Genomic DNA, 1,721 nt, shown 5'->3' on the forward strand with positions numbered 1-1,721 from the left:
ATTTTCTTTGATTGTTGTGCTGATGTTCTCTATGGAATCTTCTGCACCTGAGATTCTCTCTTCCATCTCTTGTATTCTGTTGCTGATGCTTGCATTTATGGTTCCAGATTTCTTTCCTATGGTTTCTATCTCCAGGGTTGCCTCACTTTGGGTTTTCTTTATTGTGTCTACTTCCCTTTTTAGGTCTAGTATGGTTTTGTTCATTTCCATCATCTATTTGGATGTGTTTTCCTGTTTTTCTATAAGGACTTGCAACTCCTTAGCAGTGTTTTCCTGTATTTCTTTAAGTGAGTTATTATAGACCTTCTTGATGTCTTCTACCATCATCATGAGATATGCCTTTAAATCCCTGTCTAGGTTTCTGGGTGGGTTGGGGTGCCCTGGACTGGCTGAGGTGAGAGTACTGGGTTCTGATGATGGTGAGAGGTCTTGGTTATTTTTAGTAAGATTCTTATATCTGCCTTTCACGATCTGGTAAACTCTGGAGTCAGTTGTTATAGTTGTCTCTGGTTAGAGCTTGTTCCTCTCATGATTCTGCTATTCTCTAACAGCAGACTGGGGAGACTAGTTCTCTCTTGAGTTTCAGTAGTCAGAGCACTCTCTGCAGGCAGGCTCTTCTCTTTCAGGGAAAGTGCACAGATATCTGGCTTTCAGACTTGCCTACTGGAAAAAGATGAAGGCCCAAAACAGAACCTGTCCCGGAAGCTGTTAGCTTCTGTAGTCCACACTCTCATCTATGCAGAGTAGTCTAGGTGGAGTCTGGAATCCAAGATGTCTCCCACAGATACTCAGGCAAAGTACTCCCCAGCTGGGCAGACACCTGCCGTCTGGCAGGGAAGGTGCCAGAATGTCTGGAGCCTGAAAAGGAGGCTGCCTCAGAAGCTCTGTGGCTCCTGCCTGACCCAGAAGCTGTTAGCTTCTGTAGTCCACACACTCACCTGTGCAGTGTAGTCTTGATGGAGTCCAGGATCTAAGATGTCTCCCGCAAATGCTCCCCCTTACTGCTTTTAATATTCTATCTTTACTTAGTGCATTTTTTGTTGTGATTATTATGTGTCAGGAGGAATTTCTTTTCTGGTCGAGTCTACTTGGAGTTTTGTATGCTTCTTGTAAGTTCATGGGCATCTCTTTCTTTAGGCTAGGAAAGTTTTCTTCTATAATTTTGTTGAAGATATTTATTGTTGAAATTCTTCATTCTCATCTATTCCTATTATCTGTAGGTTTGGTCTTCTCATTGTGTCCTGGCTTTCCTGGATGTTGTGAGTTAGGATCTTTTTGCATTTTGCATTTTCCTTGATTGTTGTGTCCATGTTCTCTATGGAATCTCCGGCATCTGAGATTCTCTCTTCCACCTCTTGTATTCTGTTGTTGATGCTAGCATCTATGGTTCCTGATTTCTTTCCTAGGATTTTTATTTCCAGGTTGTCTTTTTTTGTGTTTTCTTTATTGTTTCTAATTCCACTTTTAGATGTTCGATGGTTTTGCTCAATTCCATTGCCTGTTTGGTTGTGTTTTCCTGTAATTCTTTAAGGATTTTTATATTTCCTCTTTAAGAACTTCTAACTTTTTATCGGTGTTCTCCTGTGTTTCTTTAAGTAAGTTATAAATGCCCTTCTTAAAGTCCTTTACCAGTATTATGAGATATAATTTTAAATCTGATTCATCCTTTTTGGGTGTGTTAGGTATCCAGGACTCGCTGTGGTGGGCATTCTGGGTTCTGA

The sequence above is a fragment of the Mus caroli genome, chromosome 1 (genome assembly GCF_900094665.2).
Source record: "Mus caroli chromosome 1, CAROLI_EIJ_v1.1, whole genome shotgun sequence".
Lineage (NCBI taxonomy): Eukaryota > Metazoa > Chordata > Mammalia > Rodentia > Muridae > Mus > Mus caroli.